Here is a 12,797-nt window from a genome sequence, read left to right on the forward strand (position 1 = left end):
GAGGGACTCCACCTCGGCCAAAGCTCATATGAAATGATAACACGATCAACACAAACAATTCATATCATTCTCGATCTGAATAGGCCATTGCATACCTTGCTTGTCCTCTAGTTGTATTTTGACACGGCCGAGCTCTTCATCGGCCCGCTCCAGCCTCTCCTTCAGTTTGGAGACTTCGGCAGAATGGGAGGTTGCAGCCAGCATCGACGCCTGCTTATTCACACACATGATTAATCTCCTGCGAAAATTATTTGATCCTCTGTCCGGCCTTTCTTTTTGAACACCGGACAGAGTCTCAGGGGCTACTGTCTATACTACGGCATTCTTTTTTGCATAATCCCGTCACATACATCAAAGCCTGTTAGAAGGCTGACGTAGGCTTCAGTCAGTCGGCTCTTAGCGGACTGAACCTTCTCAAGCACGGTACCTGTGATGCCCCCGATTCAATCGTACACTAATCATGCACGCAAACGTGTACGATCAAGATCAGGGACTCACGGGAAGATATCACAACACAACTCTAAAAACATAAATAAGGCATACAAGCATCATAATACAAGCCAGGGGCCTCGAAGGCTCGAATACAAGTGCTCAATCATAGACGAGTCAACGGAAGCAACAATATCTGAGTACAGACATAAGTTAAACAAGTGGCCATAAGATGGCTAGCACAAACTGGGATACAGATCGAAAGAGGCGCAGGCCTCCTGCCTGGGATCCTCCTAAAGTACTCCTACTCGTCGGCGGCGGCCTGCACGTAGTAGTAGGCACCCTCGGTGTAGTAGGAGTCGTCAAAGGTGGCATCTGACTCCTGGACTCCAGCATCTGGTTGCAACAACTGAGAAGAATGGAAAGGGGGGAAAGAGGGAGAAAAGCTACCATGAGTACTCATCCAAAGTACTCACAAGCAGGGATCTACACTACATATGCATGGGTATCAGTGTAAAGGGGCAATATCGGTGGACCGAACTGCAGAATACTAGAATAAGAGGGGGATAGCTAGTCCTGTCGAAGACTACGCTTCTGGCAGCCTCCATCTTGCAGCATGTAGAAGAGAGTAGATGGTAAGTTCACCAAGTATCATCGCATAGCATAATCCTACCCGGCGATCCCCTCCTCGTCTCCCTGTGAGAGAGTGATCACCAGGTTGCATCTAGCACTTGAAAGGGTTTGTTTTATTAAGTATCCGGTTCTAGTTGTCATAAGGTCAAGGTACCACTCCGGGTCGCCTGTTACCGTGGACACGACTATTCGAATATATCAACTTCCCTGCAGGGGTGCACCACATTACCCGACACGCTTGATCCCTCTGGCCGGGCAAACTTTCCTGGGTCATGTTCGACCTCGGGAGATCAACACGTCGCAGCCCTACCTAGGCTCAACAGAGAGGTCGGCACGCCGGTCTAAATCATAAGTGCGCAGGGGTCTGGGCCCATCGCCCATTGCACACCTGCATGTTGCATACGCGGCCGGAAGGAGACCTAGCCCCCTTAATACAAGCGCAGGCTTACGGTCCAATCCGGCGCGCGCCGCTCATTCGCTGACGTCAAAAAGAGCTTCGGCAGATACCACGAAGCCGGTTGCCCATATCTTGTCCCACGTGGCCGTTAGTGCGTATAAGGTCAATGACCCAACTCAGATCAAATACCAAGATCTCGTCAAGCGTGTTATTATGAAGTAATTGCAGACACCGACAAGGGCCAGGCCCACCTCTCACCTAGGTGGTCTCAACCTTCCCTGTCGCTTCGCCACAAAGTAACAGTAGGGGGCCGTTGGGAACCCAGGCCCACCTCTACTGGGATGGAGCCACCTATCCTTTCAGACCCCACATCGGAATCACTTGCGGGTACTCTACGAGCCGACCCGACTTTAGTCACCACGTGTATCATATAATATGTATGTAAGTATATACCAGTGATCACCTCCTGAGTGATCATGGCAAACGGACAAGAATGTAGGGCCACTGATGGAATACTAGCATCCTATACTAAGCATTTAGGATTGCAGGTAAGGGTAACAACTGTAGCAACAAAGACAGGCTATGCAGCAGAATAGGATTAACCGAAAGCAGTAACATGCTACACTATTCTAATGCAGGCAGTAGAGAGAAGGAACAGGCGATATCTGGTGATCAAGGGGGGGGGGCTTGCCTAGTTGCTCTGGCAAGGAGGTGTCGTCAACAACGTAGTTGATCGGGGCAGCAGCAGCGGCGTCAATCTCATAGTCTATCCGAGAGAAGAGGGGGAAGAAACAGTAAATACAGAGCAAACAAGGCATAACATGGCAATACGCAACACTAGGAGTGTTCTAACGTAGTGCTGCACGATACAGGTGAAGGAGGGATTCAACCGGGAAGGTATTCCCAGTTCCGGACCTGTGTCAGACAGATGACCGGAGGGGGAATGTTCCATGTTGAGATAGTTAGAGGCATCTGATAGGTAAACGGACCGCGAATTCGGATTCGTCTCATCGTTATGAGAAACTTTCATGTAGAAAACATTTTCATCCGAGCTATGGATTATTTTATATGAATTTCCAAAGTTTTAAACATTTTCTGGATTTATTATAAATTTCAAGTATACAAAGCATAATTACTTTTTGTACCCACGGACAGCTAGACCTAGAGGCTTACATGTGGGGCCAAGGTCTGAGTTGACCCAGTCAATATTTAACTTGACTGGTCAACTGGTGAACAGTGCCGGTGAAGGCCCAGTTGTCATAGACTCTGTTTTATTAAGTCAATTAATTTGAGATAATCATCAGGGGTGGCTCACATATTAATTTCTACTAAACTAAATTAGCAATGGATTAACACTAACTAATCTAGTCTAATTAAACAAGGGTCGGCCGCATTGGACAGTGGCCTGGCCGGCCACAAGCACACACGCATACAACATATCATGGCATGGCCATGTTCAGTAGCAGCAGCATCCGCGGTAATTGAGCAGCAGCTAGTTGCCATAGTACTGAGGAGCAGCAGCGCACCAACCTAGTGGCAGCGGCTCTAGGCAGCAGCCGAGCTGCGGTAGTAAGCAACAAGTAGCAGGAACAGCGCACAGGATCAGTATGCGGCAAGCAGCAACGGCACCACATCCGACAGTTAGGAGCAGCAGCAGTTTAGCAGCGCCGGCAGAAAAAAAAAGGAGCAGCAACGCACGGGAGCAACAGGCAGAGCAGCACAGCATCCAGTGGGGGTGAGCGGGCCTGTGCGAGCGCCCGCGGAGGGGCGAGCAGGCCGAGCGCACAGCAGCAGCGTGCACGGGTTATCGGCGGCAGCTACAGACGCCAGCGGCGGCCGGTGCGAGCAGTCGTGGGCCGCGGAAGCGGCCGGAGCAGGGGCCGGGGCACGGCCATAGCGAGGCAGTGTGTGGGACAGAGCGCGCGTGCGTGTGCGGATGCAGAACTCCGGCGCGGCCATGGCGACGGAGCTCGCGGGAACGGCGACTACAGGCACGTATCAACGAAGGGGAGAGGGGGATTTGGGGTAGGAGCTCACATCGCGGCTGTAGAGGTGCAAAGCAAGCCCGGGGGAGGCTCGGTGGTGGCCAGGAGCAGCAGACGACGCCGGGTTTGACGGTGAGGTCCGGCGGCCAGAGAGGAAGAGGCTGATCCGCTTGACTTAGCACACTCCAGCTCGATGTAGCGGTCGTAGAGGATGTAGAGGAGGCCAGCGGAGTCTATGGACAGGGCTTCAGGCGCCGAGGAGGACGGTGGCCGTGCCGGCGAGCTTGGCCATGCAGGTTGCGGTGGTGGCCGTGGCGGTTCTGGGTGAGGATGGGAGAGAGAGGCCGAGAGGGAGAGGGGAGAGCGAGGGGCACTACTAGGAAAAGGGCTATAGATGAAATGGCCACTAATGGCGCACCAGACATGTGGTGCGCCACTACTATATAGCAGTGGCGCACCATGTGCTGGTGCGCCATTAGTTTGAAAGACACTAATGGCGCACCAGACACACGGTGCGCCACTAGTAACCCAATTTTTTTATTTTTCCAAACATACTAATGGCGCACCAGGGCACAGTGCGCCATTACTAGTTCTAACTAGTAATGGCGCACCAGCCTCATAGTGCGCCACTACTATAATTTTTTTTTGCAAAACTACTAATGGCGCACCAGCTGGTAACCAGGGTTACTAATGGCGCATTTGTAGGTGGTGCGCCATTAGTAACCTGGGACCAGCTAGATATTTTGGACAGCCACAACTACCCACTCACTTTCCCCACTTCATTCTCTCCACCTCCTTCTCCAAGCTTGTCTCGGCTGCCTCCTCCTCCTCACCTCATTTGCACCATAAATTCATCCAAATTAAGTGGTTAAATTACCTTTTTTTGATAGGTAAGTAAGGGGGAAGCTATCTTTATGTTGTTCTCCCTCCAACAACGTGCACATGCACTTTTTATGGCCTAGCTAGATCTATGTATGTTTGTGGTGTAGCATATATGTTTGTGTTTGCAGGTATCGGTATTTGAAATGCGATAGTTGCCAATATTTTGCCGGAATGTTGATTCATTTCCGTTTCGGCGAGAATTTTGGCACTATGCATTCTTTTTGGTCCTATTTTTAGGGAAAGTCATGCCAAATTTTTTCTTGGTTCTAAAATATCGTTTTTCTCTACCCCGCAGGCGACCATGGTCCGCACGATGACCAAAGGCGTCGTGAATAGGTTTTTGAGCTCCGCGAAGGCCGAGATGCTTCAAAAGAACGAGACGGAGATAAGATGTCCATGTCAAAGATGCAAGCTGAAGAGCCCTATTGCGGACCCGGATTCTGGGCAGGTGCGGGACCACCTGCTCTTGCGTGGTTTCATGGATGGCTATCGGTGGCAAGGTGATGAAGATGACTATGAAGTCGTCCATGGGGGCCGGGCATGAAATGAGGAAGGGCAGCAAGACAACCACTGCAGCTCGGGCGGGCGAGAAGACGAAGAATCTCCAGGACATGATCACGACGGTGATGCTGTACACAGTCATCATGTAGAAGATGCCGGACATGATGATGAGGAAGATGCCGGAGCAGACGAAGGGCATGATCATGAAGATGAAGATGCCGGCGGAGCAGACGACAATGGACCATCGATGGGCTGGGTGGAGGACCCTCATATTCAAGAGCTACTTCTCAAGCAGACGGATAACGCAAGAGCTGCCGCCCGAGAGAAAGCCAAGCTGGATCAACTAGAGATAGACGCGGTTACTCCATTGTACGAAGGATGCAGGCCCGAGGATACCCGCCTGAAAGTAATGCTCATGTCTCTGGAGATGAAGGTAAAACACAAAATGACCGACGCATGCTTCGACGAGAACATGTCATTCTGGCACGAACGTCTTCCCAAGGGGAACAAGTGCCCGACCAGTTTCGAGGAGGCGAAGAAAATCGTGTGTCCTCTGGATTTACCGCACGTGAAATACCATGTGTGCATGAACAATTGCATCATTTATCGGGACGAGCACGCGGAGTCTACCATATGTCCAGTGTGCGGCGTCACTCGATACAAGAAGAGGAAGAAAGCTCCTCGAAAAGTGGTGTGGTACTTTCCGATCACTCCTCGTCTGCAGCGGTATTTCGCGAACCCTAAGGTATCAAAGCTCCTGCGTTGGCACGCGGATAGGGAGGAGAAGAAGCGAGAAGATGACGCAAATGATCCGGAGATAAATAAAAAAGACAAGATGCTGAGTCACCCTAAGGATGGGAGCCAGTGGCAAGCGTTGAACTTCGAACACCCAGAATTTGGGAAGGATCCAAGGAACATCATGCTGGGCACGAGCACCGATGGAGTCAATCCGTTTGGCAGCCAGAGAAGCACACATAGCACCTGGCCTGTGTTTGCATGGATGTACAACCTTCCCCCGTGGTTGTGCATGAAGAGGAAGTACATTCACATGAGTATGCTAATTGAAGGGCCGAAACAACCAGGGAACGGCATCAATCTGTATCTGGGGCTGCTGAAAGAGGAGCTAGACACGCTGTGGAAAACGCTAGCCAATACGTGGGACGCCGCAGAGAAAGAATATTTCCCTATGAGAGGCGCACTGCTCAAGACGGTGCACGACTATCTCGGTTACGGATATCTCGCGGGGCAGGTGGTCCACGGATTTTCTGGATACGTCAGGTGCATGGATGACACAACGTATCGCCAGCTAGATAGAGATCCCGGGTGTTCGAAAACCGTGTTCATGGGACATCGAAGGTGGCTTCGCGACGATGACCCGTGGAGGAAACGCAAGGATCTGTTCGATGGTGAAACCGAACGCCGAAGACGCCCGTATACGAGGAGCGGCGAGGAAATAGACGAGCTATTGAAAAATTGGAAAGATTGCCCACTGCCGGGAAAGAAGCAAAAGGCGCCAGAGCCGGGAAAGAAGCGAAAGGCGCCAGTGCCGCTGCGGAAGGTATGGAAAACGAGGTCTGTTTTCTGGGACTTGCCATACTGGAAGATCCACCGTGTGCCTCACATCCTTGATGTCATGCATATCACGAAGAACGTGTGCGAGAGTCTGCTTGGTACCCTGCTCAACATGCCAAAGAGGACCAAAGATGGGCCGAAAGCAAGGGCAGACTTGAAATCAATGGGCATCAGGGAGGAGCTTCACGCTAATGATGATGATGATGAGGCGAAGCAGGACACGGAAAGTCGTCGCAAAGGCAATAAGGCCAAGAAGACCGGAAATGACTTCCCTCCCGCGTGCTTCACTCTAAGTCAGGAGGAGATCGATCAGTTTTTCACCTCCCTCGTAGGAGTAAAACTTCCTTACGGTTACGCGGGGAAGATAAGCAGATACCTAGACTCAGCGAAGCAGAAGTTCAGCGGGATGAAGTCTCACGACTGTCACGTGCTGATGACGCAGATACTTCCAGTTGCAATCCATGGGATCATGGACGCGCACGTCCATGAAACGCTATTTGGCCTATGCAACTTTTTTGACGTCATCTCTCGGAAGTCGGTTGGCATGAGGCAACTCAGAAGGCTACAGGAAGAGATCATGGTGATACTATGCGAGCTTGATATGTACTTCCCGCCCGCATGCTTCGACGTTATGGTGCATCTGCTGGTCCATATCGTGGAGGATATCATCCAACTCGGGCCGACGTTCCTGCACAGCATGATGCCGTTCGAAAGGATGAATGGTGTCATCAAAGGATACGTTCGCAACATGTCACGTCCAGAGGGAAGCATAGCCAGGGGCTTTCTGACCGAAGAGTGCATCTCCTACTGCACGAATTATCTAGGCATCGAGAACCCCGTTGGTCTGCCCGTCAACAGGCACCTCGGCAGGCTCACTAGATGGGGTCACCATGAGGGTCGCCGCGAAATGCATGTCGACTTCGAGGGTCGACTCGCCGACTTTGAAAGAGCAAACCTAGTCGCGCTACAACACATAGACGTGGTCGATCCTTGGGTGGTAGAGCACAAAACCTTTATTGAGAAGACGTACAATGACCGAGGCCAACAGAGGACGGACGGAGATATAATCAAAGGGCACAACTCATGTTTCACGCGTTGGTTCAAGCAGAAGCTTCTGTCATACCCTTTACATGAGGATTCTTCCGCGGAAGAACAACTCATATTCGCCTTGTCACAGGGCGCCGAGCACAACCTGATGACGTATGAGGCGTACGATATCAACGGCTACACAATCTACACCGAGGACAAGGACATGAAGAGCGATGATTATCAGAACTCTGGCGTAACGATGGAATCCTACACCGGTAATGACAAGGACTGATACTACGGAAGGATCGAGGAGATCTGGGAGCTGAGCTACGCTGGAGAGAAGGTCCCGATCTTCCGTGTCAGATAGGCCAAGAGCGTCATAAAAGAAGACCGGTATTTCACCACCATGGTTATACCCGAAACCAAATCCAAGACCGCGGGCGCGAACGTCACCGCGAAAAATGAGCCATGGGTACTGGCTTCCCAAGTGGACCAATGCTTCTTCATTACCGACCCATCAAAGCCCAGTCGTGTTGTCGTGAGGAGAGGCAAAAGGAAGATCATCGGAATGGATGGAGTCGCCAATGAGCAAGACTTCGACAAGTACGGCGACCCGATGATGGAACATGACGACGACGATGAAGTACCAGCATACACCACAAGAAGAAGCAGGACCACCCTACCTAAAGGACGTCCGTTCAAGAGAAGAACTCCATTTACAAAAAATAAGGGCAAGAAGATTGTGAACAGATAGCCAGCTAAGGTCAATTGTATTTAAATTGTAGCCTTCATTTCTCGATTGTATTTCATGGGCACTTTTTGAACTCATGAATATTTTTAAATTTCATGGACACTCGATCCCGATCCCCCTCCATCTCGATCGCTATCCCACCTCGACAGATCCGGTCCACGTCGCCGCCGAGCAGCCCCCGCACCCTCTCCCCCGCTCCACCGGCCGCCGCCGCCGACCCCCCGCACCCTCCCCCGCTCCACCGCCGCCGCCGACCCACCGCACCCTCCCCCGCTCCACCGCCGCCGACGACCCACCACACCCTTCCCCGCTCCACTGCCGCCGATGACCCCCGCACACTCCACCGTTACAAATGAATGCAACTAAAATTGCAAAAAATAAACAAATTTGATTATATTTTCAAATAAAAAATTTGATGATATTTTCAAATAATAAATTTGATGATATTTTTTCATATTCATAAATATTTTCAAATAACAAATTTGATGATATTTTTAAAAAATTATTACTGTTTTTATAAAAAATTATTACTGTTTCATATTCATATTCATTTTCTAAAAAATTATTAGATGCAACAAAAAATAATAATAAAAAAATTACTTATGGCGCACCTCTGGCTGGTGCGCCATTGCTATATAAAAAAAAGATTACTAATGGCGCACCTCTGGCTGGTGCGCCATTGCTATATAAAAAAAAGATTACTAATGGCGCATCGATCGCAGGTGTGCCATTGCTATCTAAAAAAACATACTAATGGCGCACCGCTGCGGGGTGCTCCATTAGTAAGCTTCCCCCCTAGCTAATTCCTCCCTCTCCCTCGCCAGATCCCCTTCGTCCCTCTCCCTCGCCAGATCCACCCGCGCGCTGCCCCGACCCACACGACGCCGCCGCCCCGACCCCCGCCGGACTCCACCCCCGCCGCCCCCGCGCCCCCCACCACTGCAGCTCCCCCGCGCCGCCGCCCCCGCGCCCCCGTGCCCCGAGCCGGAGGAGGAGGACCAGGAGGAGGACGACGAGGAGGAGGAGACGACGACCGCCTCTACCTCAGCTCAGCCAGGCCACGCGCCGCAGGCCGCTCCCCCAATCCAGGCCGCCGCCCGGACTCAAGTCTGCAGCCTCTCCTCCTCAAGAAGAAGAAGAGGTACGAATCCATCTTCCCCTTCTCTTCTTCCCTTTCTAGTTTTCTTCTTCGTCTCCCGCATCTCATGCGTGCGTGTGTGCAGTTTGTCCGAAACAAGATCACCAACGTCGAGTGGCTCCGGGAACTGACGAAGCTTCGCGTGCTCAACCTCAGCTACAACCGAATTTCGTGCATCGGCCACGGTAAGTCGCAGACTTGGGGTTCTTGCATTGCACTTCACATCTTTTGTAAATTCCTTAGTACTAGATTTCTTTCTGGTCCATGTACTCCTGTATCCTATCGAAGACAGACATGTAACATTCCAGGAGTTGGTAAAGTTCACTGAAATTGTTGTAGTCTAAAAAATAGTTGACTGAAACTGCTGTAGTCTGAAACTGTCAGGAGTTGGTAATTATCGGCAACTGTAGTCTGAAATTGTTGTAGGTTGGTTCAATTGTCCATCATTTTAGCGACGACTGCGCCTTGCCCCCCCCCCCACATTGTTGTTGATGTGCTTGCGCCGGTTGGAGCTCTCAAGGAAATTTTGTGATCTAGTAATCCACTTCTTTCTTTACAGATGGCGTGCGCGAGCAGAGCCACCTACTTGTTTGCATCACATGCTTGCATTTTGACAGAATCAGAGAGTAAAACAGAGCACCATTTCTATGCGCATGTTGTACTAGTATGCATCTGAATGTGCACCATATCACTATGCGTGCCTAACATGTGATTTTCCCTTCAAATGCTCTATCATAGTGACATGTATGGTGAGGGTCACGGGACTGACTATATGGTTCTGCTGGTGTGGTAATTGATTTACTTGTTTGGTTTGGTAGTTGGAGCACTGTATCAGTGGTGCTGAACTGCTCTTGTTATCTGACTGGTTGGTGCGTTATGAGCCACCGTGTTGTGTATGGCCTGCCTGAGAATTGGTTGATTAGTAAGTTGTTTAGGCTTGGCCATTTCCACTCATTGTAGATAGATAGAGTTACACTTTTGTTACATTGCGTTATCTTTCTGTAGAGTAGTAATGCTCCACTTCCACATATTTTTAGTTAGTTATCTTCCAGTAGTATTTCAAATTGAAGCCCTGAGCAGCAACACCTCTTGTGTTGTTCACTATCACATAGTTGCAAAACTCCAGTTGCTTTGGTGCAGTTCTTCTGGCCACTGGCAGTTTTTATGCTGCATGACACTCCTAGTTCATGGGGTGGATGGTCCATGGCTCATAGCTCAGAAGATGGATATATGGCTATTTAATTTGCAGTCTCTTATCTACCCTGCCAGTTAATAAACAAGTACTCTATTTTCAGATAGCTTGATAGTTAATCAACAAGTACTCTGTTTTCAGATAGCTTGATCATTGCAATTTGTTGCTGTCGGCATGAGTTTATGTTGTTATAAGTTTATGATCGTACAACTGCAATTTCATTTATGTTGTTATAAGTTTGTTGCTGTCAGCATGAGTTAACTTGATGTCATTTATCGAAATTCAGAATGTGCTGGACTATATGTTCATTGGTACTACTTATGATGCTGCTACTGTACTACTTGGGAATTTTGTCAACTTGTGATGCTGCTGCTGTACCCCGAGAGGCCCTTGAGTTTGCTGGAATGTCGATTAACTTCCGTTCCGGCAAATTCGGGTACTCCATATGTCCTATTTGTAGCAAAGGTCATGCTGAAATTTTCCATGAATTTTAGCATGACTTTGATAAAAATAGGACATATGGGGTACTTGTGACTAATGCATGGGCCGGGGTCTTAGTACTTAATTAAGTAGGATCAACTGCCCCTTTATTCTTGCTGCATTAAACCATAGGTGGCAATAGAGCCAAGTGATTAGGCCCAACTTAGAATTCTCCTTCCCAGCTTAGCTTTTAGGGTGCCTCGGTGTCGATGAGAACCTAAATGATGTACGCTTAGGCTTTTAGGGTGCCTCGGCGTCGACAAACCCTAAGTAATAAAAGCTTAGCTTTTAGGATGCTTCGGTGTCGACAAACCCTAAATGATGAGACCATGATCTGGTTCCTTTGACAATAACCAACTTCTTGACCAAACTTTTTTCCTATTTAGAGCGAAACATGGCCCACAACGATGAGGCCGGCGGTTCGGGCGGCAAGCAATTCTGGGAGCTGTCCCAGGAGCTGGCGGAAGAACCTCACCGCTATGAGGATGACGCCGCGGAAGACACCATCCTGACTACACAACCCCTAGTGGCGTCGGGGATGACACCATTGATGGTGCCGCCGAGGATGCCACCACTGATGATGGCGGCGCACGCACAGATGGCAGCCAACCAAAGAGGCAACGGAAGGACCGGCGCCCGAGCGTGCTCGGCAGCGTCAAGGAGGAATTTACTGAAGTGAACTCCGACGGGCATCCAACGGCGCCCAAACAAGTAGTCAAGGGGTACTCGGTTCAGCTCGGGTGCATTCTCCGGAGCATCGTCTCGATCAACACCGAGAACCTAAGGCATAAGGACCGAGGGAATTTGCGCAGCCTCCTCTTCACGAAGCTGCACGAACGATACAAGTTCCCCGCTGAGTTTGCAAACACATGCCTCTCAGGGAATAAAGTGAACAGTGCCGCCCTCACGAGGATGAGCACGGCCCTGTCTACATGGAGAAGCACGGTGAAGGCAATGATTGAAAAAGGTGATAGTTATGAGAAGATCAAGGCGAAATATCCTTTAATCAGCGAAGATGACTACAAGGAGTTCAAGATCAAGTGCGAGAGCAGCGCAACCTCCGAATCAAGTCAGTGGGGGAAAGAAATGCGGCAGTTGAACTTAGGGGTCCACCAACTCGGTCCCGGCGGTTACAGAGTGGCGGAGCCTATATGGGACAAGGAGGACGCGGAGCGTGCCGAGCAAGGCCTACCGCCCCGCTTCGAGAAATTCCGTGACAAGCAGACCAGGAACTTTCTCAGGGCCCGGTACAAGGAGGACCCGGTAACAAAGGAGCTTACCACGGATCCGAAGACCAGGGCACTTGATCTTGTTCTGGTAAGGAATACACCCCCGCGTAATTAGCTCCATATGGTTGCATTCTAATTAATGAAGCCAAATTTCTAAATGGTTCACATTCCTTCCGCAGGAGGCTAAAAGCAGTAGTGCGGGGTCGTCTCAGAGCTCCCCTTTTGACACCCATTTAAATAGGGCGTTGAACGTAATGAAAAACAAGGATAAGCTCAGTAAGCCGTCGTCAGCTGGTCGTGTGGCCGGCAAAGGCTTGTCCACAAAATGGTCGTCATACTATACCGCTGGTGGGCGAAAGGAGAAAAAGACCAGCTCGGAAAGCCAGTCGCGCGAGGTTCAAGAACTCAAGGCACAAGTGGCGCGGATTCCGGAGATTGTCCAAGAGCAAGTGCAACAACAACTGGGAACGACACTCACCGCCATTGTGCCTACCTTGATTCAGGGGCTGACGACGTGGATTGCGGGCGGCCAACAGGGGCCTCCCCCGGTTCCCAGCTTCACGGCCAGCAACTCGCACA

The 12,797-nt window shown here is 50.4% G+C and overlaps 1 long non-coding RNA gene across 1 annotated transcript; it reads right to left on the reverse strand.

Annotated features, from left to right (window-relative positions):
- Positions 1 to 521: 521 nt before the first annotated feature.
- LOC141039730 (uncharacterized) lies at positions 522 to 3,809 on the reverse strand. The gene is made up of 2 exons (XR_012200710.1): positions 3,497 to 3,809; positions 522 to 838 (listed from the first exon to the last, which is right to left on the reverse strand). It is a non-coding gene; the product is annotated as an uncharacterized lncRNA (long non-coding RNA).
- Between the last annotated feature and the right edge of the window lie 8,988 nt (positions 3,810 to 12,797).

Source organism: Aegilops tauschii, chromosome 1, assembly GCF_002575655.3.
Source record: "Aegilops tauschii subsp. strangulata cultivar AL8/78 chromosome 1, Aet v6.0, whole genome shotgun sequence".
In the NCBI taxonomy this organism is placed as follows: domain Eukaryota; kingdom Viridiplantae; phylum Streptophyta; class Magnoliopsida; order Poales; family Poaceae; genus Aegilops; species Aegilops tauschii.